Source organism: Phocoena phocoena, chromosome 3 (genome assembly GCF_963924675.1).
Source record: "Phocoena phocoena chromosome 3, mPhoPho1.1, whole genome shotgun sequence".
Lineage (NCBI taxonomy): Eukaryota > Metazoa > Chordata > Mammalia > Artiodactyla > Phocoenidae > Phocoena > Phocoena phocoena.
The window spans coordinates 126,337,936-126,348,223 of NC_089221.1; positions in this window are offsets into that span (position 1 = coordinate 126,337,936).

A 10,288-nucleotide genomic window follows, 5' to 3' on the forward strand; every position below is an offset into this window, starting at 1 on the left:
CTCAGCCAGCCTCGCCAGCCTCAGGTGAGCTCCGTGGCCCCAGTACACTGGTAGTTCACAGGAGGGGAAACTGGGGCCAGAGTGAAGAAAGGACTTGTCTAGGATTATACAATGAGTGAGAGATGACAGAGCTGGGGTTCGTATCTGGTCCCCATGTGGGGCTTTATCCACCACCCCAATGTTTTTCTTGGCATATTTTCTGCACAATTCTGGCCTGCTATGAACATGTTTCTGAATCTGTGTGCTCTCACGCAGGCCAAGTCACGGGTTCGTGAGGACTTCACGGCCGGTTGTCCTGGCCTTCCAGATGCAACGCTCCCCCTCGTGTAGAGAAGGTCTCCACTCCAAGGGCCTGCCCCTGTGTGGCTGCTTGTGACTTCCATTCTCTCTCAGCCTCAGTTTCCTTCTCTGTAAAATGGGAGTCGTACCCAGGAATCGACAGTGGCCTGGACCATTTTTCCCTGAAATCTTTCTGAGTCTCAGTGCCCCCATCTCTAGGATGGGGATGTCATAGTAGCCACCTCTTGGGGCTGCCACAAGGAGTAAGGGAAATAACCCATGTTAAACAACTGGCACAGTGCCACGTAGTATGTGCTCAATAAACACAGCTGTTTATTATGAATGTTATCATTATAAAATAATTGTATAATTGTTACTGGGAACGTTAGCATCAGAGCAAAGCACGGTTCTCATTGCTCAGCCAACTCTCCTTTCTACCCCCTCGGGCCCACCCTCATGGCTGAGAGACTTCTGGGCTTCACAGGCTCTGGCCACAATTTCATGAGCTCAGGTGACCCCAGGGTCTACACATCCTGGAATCACGGGCTGAACGGACCAGCCCTGCTGGTCTGGATCTCTCCCCTTGAGTGAGCAGCCCAGCTGAATGTGAGCGAGCAAGTCCCCCCCCCACCCCCGCCACCGGCATCCGGGGGATGGAGGAGGGGGTGGAAGGGGGTGTGAAGAAGACAGGGGAGGGACACCGTGAACAGGCATCCAGGACTGCACCGTCCTACTCAGGGCCACTCTTGGCCATTTACAGGAATCACCGAGGGAAGAACGCAGGGTGCAAGGCGCTCCTGAATGTCACAAGATTAATCTGTCCGGGGCAGGTTTCCACAGCATAACTGAGAAGCTGGCTGAGGCTCGAGCTCATGAGAGATACCACCATATTTGGTCAAATACTAGACAGGGCTCTATTCTACCACTGGAAACTCCAGAGGGAGGGGGACTCTGAAAATACTTCCTCAAGTAACAAGGCCCCCAGCCCCACCCCAGGCTGTCCCAGCCCCACCACCACTGTCCTTTTCACAAGTGAAACAGCCAGCACGAGGGGGCGAAGGACGGGGGCAACCTGGCTGTAACCTGTGCAGCCTCCTTGCTGTCCCTCTGCTGCTGCTGCCGGTGGGGTCCAACAGACACGAAGCTGTGGGGGGGACACATCCCTGCATCCACAGAACGGTGGAGAAATTAAAAGATGGGGATTGGGCTGCTAGGGGGTTCCTCTGCTTCTCAGGACCCCTGAAAGCATCACACTCTCCTCACCTGCTGGCGACACACACTGCTGGCTTCCGGCTCCCGAAGACAGGACTTGGCCGCCTCAGCTTCCAACTTCACGTAGATTCCAGGGTCCTGGGCCCAGAGTTCTGATGAGGCGGGCCCAGGAATTTGCACCTTAACAAGGCCCCAGTCTGGGAGCTATAGGGGTCCTCGCCCATCCCCTAGCTCATTCCCTGCCCTACCGCCATTCTACCACAAGGAGACCAAGGCCCAGGGAGCAACGGGCCTTACCCAAGCTCACACAGCATGTCGGTGCAAGGCGGGGTAAGGCTGGTTTGAGCACAATTCAGTCTTCTAATTCTTACTAGTTTTCTCCAAACTTTATACAGACAGCTCTGGGCTGGGCTAGGCCTCTTGGCTGCTTAAGAGGGAATCTAGGAGCCAGGCCAGTCCCTCGGGAGTCCCAGAGCCCCCTCAATGTGGAGGGGGATCTGTGTATACCCAAGCAGGTACAGTGGGGAGTCAAGGATGGGCCCAGGGACCATCACTGGCTTTCCCATTCCTGGGCCATCTCAGGCTAGGAAGGAGGGCCATTCTTCTAGCCTTGGTTTATAGAAACCACTGAGAGGTCATCAGCCCTGAAGGATATCCTGAGTGTGAACCCTGGCCAACCACTTAGAGACCCTACCCCTCAGGTCAGAGCCAGGCCTGAGGGAGGCATGGGAACTTGGGCTTCAGGGGTCTCTGCCCCACAGCAGAGTTGGGGTCCTTAGGTCTTTTCTCTCAGAAGGTGGTCAACACAGGGGAATGAGGAAAGGGGTGGATGGGCTGGAGAGTGAGTGTCAGGGAATGGTCGTGCTCAGAGCCACCAGGTCCGTTAGCTGCCGCCCAGCTAGGAGCAGTTCTGTACTCACCACCAGGTGGCGCCACCAGAAAGCCAGACACCTCCAAGGAGCAGGCAAACCCTGGCAGAACTTCCGTGCCAGCCACCCCTTTTCCCTAGAATGGACCCTGGGCTGAAAACGAGGGAACCAGGTAAGTAAAAGTCCTTTGCCTGCCCCCGGTTGCCCAAGTAACCCTACTGTTGATGAGGACCAGTGTCCGGGACACCTTCCACATCAGATCGGGAAGAGCACGACCAGCCAAGAGTGAGGGGGCAGAGGTGGGGAGGGTTGGGGGCTTCTGTCTGCTGTGTCAGTGACTCCCTTCACTTGGAGCACCTACCACGTGCTAGGCCCTATGCATCTGGCACCCGGACACCGTAATTTTCAGAAAGAGACAATTAGCAATAATAGCTGCTGTATAATTCTACTTACTGACCACCAGGCACTGTGCTAAGTCCTTCATGTGCATTGTTGTATTAAATCCTTCCAACCACCTTGTGGTGAGGTCCTAATTTTATCCCGAATCTATGGATGGGGAAACTGAGGCTCAGAGAGCCCAAAGTCACAGAGCATTCAAAGCAAGTTTGTCTGACGCCTGCACGTGCTGTTCCCTGCTGTGCGGGAAGGAGAGGAGAATCACAGCCAGGAAGGAGGCAGGAATGTCCAGGAAGGAGGCAGCTGATCATCAAGGAGGATCTGTGCTTGCCTCAACCTCACCCTGACATCTTCAAACCAGATCCTGCATGTCAGGGAGGTCACTGAGCCCAAGCCCAAACTAGAGTCCTCCAAGAGGATCTGAGAGCTCCCAGGGTGTGGGCATGGCACCCAGCAATGTTCCTGGCACACAGTAGGCATTCACTAAATACTTGATGCATTGAATCAAAACAGCCGTATGTATGTGATACAGGGTGATAATGCTGGGATGGAGCATGGGAGCCCAGAGCAGCGGGGACCTGGAGGAGGAGGTGCAGTTCAGGAGGTAAGAGTTCAGACTCCAGAGGTTGACAGACCTGAGTTTTAATCCTGCCTCTGCCAATTCAGAGCTGTGTGACCTTGGGAAAGTTACTTGACTTCTCTGAGCCTTAGTTTCTTCTGCACAGTGGAAATAATGGTAACTTGGCTCTCAGTGGATGGTCGTTGGGACCAAAGACAATGCATGTTAAAGCACTTAGCAGAGCGCTTGACAAAAGTAAGCCCTCAATTAATGGCAGCTGCAATTGTTACTGTGATTATTAAAAATAACTTTTGAGTTGGGCCTTCAAAAGGATGCTTCTGGAGTGTTCCTAGGTAGGAGGTGGGGACAAGGATAGAACCAGCAGAAGAACGTAGAGGTCCCTGTTCCCAGTGGGCCCACCCTGGAGCCTCGGCTGGGCCAGGAAGGCCTGCGGGATTCGGTGTAGAGATTTGCCCAAGTGGACCCAGTAAGGTCAGGGAGGCAGGAGACTAGCAGGCGCCTCTACTGCAAGATGGAGGGGGGCTGTGGCCAGGAGGGTGCATCCTCCACTGGAGGTCTTGGCTCTCCTGCCGCACTGCCCACCCCACCACACCCCCACCCCCCGGGGTAGGAGTCCTTCTCCCAGGCCCATATTTGCACAAATGCCTCCCTCACTGCTCACTCCAGAGCCCCAGCCAAGAGGCACTATTTTAAGCTCCCTGGATGGGAACGCTGTTGGTGGGAACAGGCCCAGCCAGAGAGCTCCCAGTTCTCAAAAAGGGCAAGGCCTGGGTGAATGGGCGGCCACTGGGATGTGCAGAGGGTCCGCCACATCCACATGACCCTCTGCCCAGGCCAGGCGCCAATACCTCCTCCCCCAGGGGAGCAGTCAAGGAAACGCGAGTTGAGGAGGACTGCAATGGGTGGGCTTGTGCTCTGGGGCTGGGTGTCCGAGGCCTCCCTGCCACCCAGCATCCAGCCTCGAAAACACCAAGTTTGTGTCTCTGGGTTGCGGATTGACGCTGGGGAATATCTTGTGTAGGAACCTCTTCTAAAGCATCTTTGCCAGGCATGTCCAGTGTAGGGAGATCATTCATCTCTGAGGATGCACCTCCCGCTTTTTAAAGCTCTCGATGTTGAACATAATAGTAATAATGATAAAAGTTTTCTCTTTCGTTATGCTACAGTGCCCTCCTATCATGCAATATGGTGTAGAGGGAGACTGCAGACTTCAGAAATGATGCTTGGACACATGCTCTGCCCTTTCTAATGTGGCCACATCCATTCTTCCTCACTTCAATGAGCCTCAGTTTCCTCCTAGGGTTGTTAAAGTGGCCTTATCATAAAAATTATGATTTGCCTGGCATACAAAGGGTACTTAAGATTTGGCCAGTTTGGGCTGCTTTTATTGTAATGTGGTTGGTTTGTGTGTGACTGTGTTTGTTGTACGGTGTTTTTGTGTTACGTGTGCTATTTTTGCTTTTGGATTGTGAAAAACCAGTATAGGCTAATATTTAAAGCACACACTCTGAACTAAAGCAACTGAACCCCAGCCCCTCCACAAAACTGCTGGGTCACCTTGGGCAGGTGGCCTAACTTTTCTGAGCCTATGTGTCCTCCTCGAGAGGAAGGAGAATTTAATGGGATAATGCACATAAAGCACCTGGCACAGTGTGGGCTCAGTGAATGGCCCTGCTATTATTTCGTTGTACACATTATTCTTAGCTGTGCTCAATCAGCTCACACTGAACAATTCTAGAACAACTTTTTTCGAACACTTTCCAGTTGCCAGAGTGCCAGTAATAGAATGGACTGCCCTAAGCTCCCCATTAGCCAAGGTGTTTTAGCAGAGGCCAGAAGACCAGCTGTGAGGGAGATGCAAAAAGAAGATAGAGTTGAGCTTGGTGAGCTTTGAAAGTTCCCTTCCAGCCCTGAGAGGTCGAATCTTATGTCCAAGGCCTCAGGCCCCATGTGGGGCTGTCCTGCCTGCCTCTACTTGCCCAGACCTAGACAGGAAGGAGCCCAAGGGGGCCCGTGAGGGATGTGGAATAAACAGCCTGTCCCCAGGGCAGATGGAGGCGCCGGGCCCCCTGCCCACCAACACATCCTCCCCTCAGTCCCGGGGGATGTTTATACTCTGGTCAGAGTTTACAGGACGTCTGAACTTACAAGATCCAGAGTTCTGATCTTCCCCCACAAGCTGTCAGCCCCTCCTCTTGCTGGGTGGGTCTGCATCTATTTTGGGTGGGAAGCCCCGTCCTCCAGCGGAAGCAGGAAAAGGGTACAACATGAGAAATGTTCTCTTCAGACCCCCCCAGAGCCCAGACCCCAGAGGAAGAAGAGCTTGTGCTGTGGAGGATTAGGGGAAAAGGGGGTGGTGTCTCCTGGCTGTTTATGGGAGAGGAGTCCTGGGAGGGAGAGGCAGGGGAAGGGGGGACACTTCCCCTGCAGCTTGGGTTCAAAGGCCTGCTCCCCCAACACAGCTAATAACAGATGGTACTTACCAAAGGCTGACTTACATACTGGCTTCAGCTATTGGCTCAGATAGCGCTGTTTTTATTGAGCTGGTTTTGGTGTATATCTGCGTGACTGCGAATTTGAGGCTGGGGTCTTGCACGTGCATGTTTTGTTTTACTGTTTTTTTTTGAAGAGTCACCAGGTGGAAGCTTCTTGCAGGCAGCGGACATGCCTTATTCACACGTGCTTCTCAGCGCCTGCCTCAGGAGCCTGGGCCCCCACTGCGACCAGAGCAGGACCTGCGGAGAGAACAGAGAAACCCTGAGGCTACTCACTACCCACCACTTGGAGGACAGGCAGCGACTCCAAGATGCATCACCTCACATGTCAGCAAGGAGCCCTTATGGCCACAGCCAAGGCCTCCATCCCCACCCTGCCTCCCCCACTGGAAAACAGCCTCAAAAACTTACAGGCTCTTAGAGCTACAGCGAACCTCAACCCAGGCCTCCCTGCAGAAGCTTGTCTCTGTGGCCTGAACCTGTTAGGAGACAATATTGAGAAGCTGCCCCAGGTGGTGGTTTAAATATCTTGTCTGAGAGGCTCTGCAAGTTTCTAGGAACTGTGGCTTTCAAGGTAGGGGCAATGAAGAGCCTTGGGAGGTCTCGAGAAGGGTTTATTCCCTTCATTTATCGAATATAGGGACTTCCCTGGTGGTCCAGTGGTTACAAAGCCACCTACCAATGCAGGGGACATGGGTTCAATCCCTGGTCGGGGAACTAAGATCCCACATGCCACAGAGCAACTAAGTCCGTGCGCCACAATTACTGAGCCTGCGCTCTACAGCCCGTGAGCCGCAACTACTGAAGCCTGCACGCCCTAGAACCTGCATGCTGCAACTACTGAGCCCACGCGCCGCAACTACTGAATCCCGTGCGCTTAGGGCCCATGCTCCGCAACAGGAGGAGCCACCGCAATGAGAAGCTCGTGCACCGCAACCAAGAGTAGCCCACGCTCACTGCAACTAGAGAATGCCCACGTGCAGCAACGAAGACCCAATGCAGCCAAAAAATTAATTAAAAAAAAAAGTTTTACTTTAATTTTAAAAAAAAGTTTCTGAGCTCATGTTCTTACAGAGGATGGTGGAGGTAACAGTACCAACATTTTAGGACCAGCCTGTGACTTAGGGCTCTTGCTGGGCCCCTCTCCTCTCAGTCCCCTGTACCCCCTGTATCCGTGGGAACTCCCTCATTTCCTGGGAAGCCCATGACCTCAGCCCTCGGGGCATGTGGAGGAAGGTACAATGTCTCCAGAATGTGAAATCTTGCCAAATTTCCATTGGAAGGTCGGTTCTCATAAATATTGTATATTTGTGGAGAAGGAGGAAGAAGTGGCTAGCATGGAATCTGACCATTTCCAAAGTCTGGTTCCCAACAAAGAAGCCTCGATCATTGTTCTACTGTTAGAAGACAGTGTCAAGGTTTCTGGCCCTGGGAGACAGAGGTGGTCAAGCCCTAGGACCCAAGCAGATGCTGCAAGTAGTTGCCTAGTGTTTACAGTGATATCCCTCTTACGTTCATAGCGCTCTACAGTTTACAAAGCACATTTATATCCGTGACTTTATTTACTCCCCGCATCAATCCCATGTGAATATCAGATTTTCACAGAAGACAAAATTGAGGCCCAGGGAAGGGAAATAACCTGCCCATATTCATATAGTGAGGAAAAGGGAGCAGAGCTTGAGATGAAAGGCTGGGCCTCTGAGACCACTCTTGACCCCAACCCCACCCTAACCTTTTTCCCAGTTAGGGAATGAGCATTGGAAGTAGGCCGTGGTTAGAAGTGGGCACCCTGTCATTAGGCAGTGGACACAGAGCCAAAGGCCAACCAAATCATTTCTGATATGGCCTGGCTGTGCTCTACAGACAAACTTACATTAGAGGGAAATGTGTCTGGCGAGAGGGCTCAGTGTGCAAGGGATATGTTTTCTGAGTCAGCTCTGGAGAGAGTTCAAGGGTCGGGGTGACCCCAATCTCCCTCTCCACCAGCAGTGTGCTCTTGGAAAAAACTGGAACTGCTTGGCTCTTCAATCAAGCACTCACATAGCTATGTCCATAATTTTTTGTCTTCCATATTGGGATTCCTTTGCATTCTACCTCCTTATCTCAACCACAGAGCCAGCTCTGACTCTGTCATTCCAGAATCACTTACAAATCTTGTTTTTTAGACCAATTCTTAGAATCACAGGCTCAGTGGGACCCTACAGATCATTTTGCTGGCGTCTCAGTGATACTCCTATCAGATGCTCCCAAGTTTCTTATTAGTCTCTACTTGTTTTAAATGTCTACCTCCCCGCTCCTTCCATCTGCTGATGACAAATTTCCTTTTGAGAATACAAAGAACAAAGCTGCTCCCTTTGCCTATGACAAGTAGTATCAGTCAGGATGGGTCAAGTTGTGCTGCATTAACAAACAATCCTCTTGGAGGCTTAGGCCAGCAAAGGCGTCTTTCTCACCTATATTACAAGTCCTGTGTAGGCTGCTTGGGCACACTATGCTCATCAGAATCACTCAACGACACAGAATGACAGAAGCTTTATCACGATACTTTCTTCCACAAGCACCATAATGGAATCAGAGGTATGTAGGCAGTGGATTTACAGCAGTCAATCATGGGTTCTGGCGTCTTAGCTCCAACCACTTATTTCCTTCAGGCAAATTCTTTCATCTAAAAAGATTGTCAGTTTTTTTATCTATAAAGTGAGGATCATGACAAAGTACCTACCTCACAGACTTGCTGTGAGGTTAACTAAAAGGATGAATGTAAACCCTTAGCCCAGAGTCTGGTTCATAGAAAGAATTCAATAAATTCAGTTATTATGTATAATGTTAATATAGTATTATGTTAACTTAATAATGCCTACCATCTCCAGACAGAACAGTGCTCCTTTCCACTGTTCCTCATGTTGACCAGTTTGAATTCCTTCAAAGAGTTCTTTTTTTTTCTGCAAGTCATTTTCACATTATTTTTACGCATTTTATCTCATGAGAGAGGCCCTAAGCGTTCAGAGCTGAGGCACAAAAGGATACATCCATGTGTCTTGCCAACCCCAAGCAATTTATCCAGTTCAAGATACATTACCAAGTCCTTCTGAGGAGTCCAGGGAAGGGAAGTCAAATCTGGAGAAGAATCCTGGCTTGAGATACAACCCTATGGTAGAGAGACACAGAAATCAAACTGTAGAATGTCAGAGTTAGAAGAGACATTTAGAACAAGCAAGTCTCATCATGTCTTCTCTTTTACAGATGGGGAAACACAAGTCCAGAGAGGGAAAGGGACTGCTACAATGTCACACAGCAATTCAGTATCAGAGCTGGGGCCAGAGCCCACTTCCTTTAATCCCAGTCTTGGGGCTTTCTGCACATCACGTAAGGAGATAACATTCTCTACCACTGGGTGAGGAGGGGGCAGATCTCTCGGAATTATGGCTTGTCCTCATTTCACAGAGTTGTACTCCGGCGGAGTTGTAAAGTTAAGAACTTTATAAACATTACCTTATTAAGGCTTCTTGGAAACCCAAAGTCACAGCTCCTCTGGGTCATGGGACATGCGTTGAGCATCCAGTGAACAAACAAAGGGTAATGTTATATTTTTCACTTCGTTTAGGAAACCTGGCTTCTAATTATAGGATTTGTTTAACAGTGCCGGGTGGTTTACGAAGGCCTAGAGTCAGCCTGCAGTCCTCAGGGCTGCTGAGGAGTGTCAGATGGGCAGACACGGATGGGGTGGGGGTGGGTAGCAGGGAGGGGACCTCAGCAGCAAAGGGGAGAGAGGGATGGGCAAAGTCAACTTAAGCTGAGGTCTGGAGGGGGCTATTAATTTTCCCTAATCCCATCAACCAGGTTGCTCCCATTTGGAAATTATCTCCAATAACCCCACTCTGTTACCATAACCCTTTCATATCTGGGCAGTGCATCAATTTGCTCTGTGGCAAGCAGGTGAAACAAGGACCACATAACTCTTGGGTTCTATGAACAATTGAGCCCCCTGCAATAGCAGTCAGGATTAGTGTCCCCCTCCCTGGGGAAAAATGGAATAGGAGCTGGCTTGATCTCCATGGTTATTTAAATAAATATATTTTAAGTAAGTTATTTTTTAAAATAAATCTTTATAAATTTTGTAAAGTACTATAATACGAATGTATTATATTCCCTTAACACAAATAAAAAATAGAAATTAGATAGAAGTAAAAATAGAAGTCTGTAATATTATATACAATAACTGTATATATAGCTATAGTATAGACTATAACTCAGCCCCTTCAGTTAAGCTCATTACCTCAATGTAAATCAGGAAAAAATCAAAACCAGAAAACTACAATGAAGTAAGTCCAAATCACCCAAATTCCCACATTCTTGCAAACGGCTAACAGTGCATTTTCACACACATGTGCAACCACACGCACACTCACACATGTTACAGGGTGTTCGTTGGCACTATTCATGGTGTGATTACTGCA